The sequence below is a fragment of the Buceros rhinoceros genome, unplaced genomic scaffold (genome assembly GCF_000710305.1).
Source record: "Buceros rhinoceros silvestris isolate BGI_N320 unplaced genomic scaffold, ASM71030v1 scaffold673, whole genome shotgun sequence".
NCBI lineage: Eukaryota > Metazoa > Chordata > Aves > Bucerotiformes > Bucerotidae > Buceros > Buceros rhinoceros.
The window spans coordinates 1-268 of NW_010403963.1; positions in this window are offsets into that span (position 1 = coordinate 1).

A 268-nucleotide genomic window follows, 5' to 3' on the forward strand; every position below is an offset into this window, starting at 1 on the left:
TATATATATTCATTTATTATATCATATGTAAAAATAATGAATATGTAGGCCGCTTCTCTGTAAAATACGTGGCTAGGTTGCCCTTCTAGTTTGGTACAAGTTCATGTTACTTTTCCTTGAAGGAATGAGCAAGTGCAAGTAACCAACCCAACACTTCCCCATGGAGGGAGAAACATATTGTGACAGCGTTCAGCTGGTTGTGGTTTTCTGTGTCAGTTTATCTTCTTTGTTGGGACATTTGATGACTTCTAGTAACTAAAACATAAAT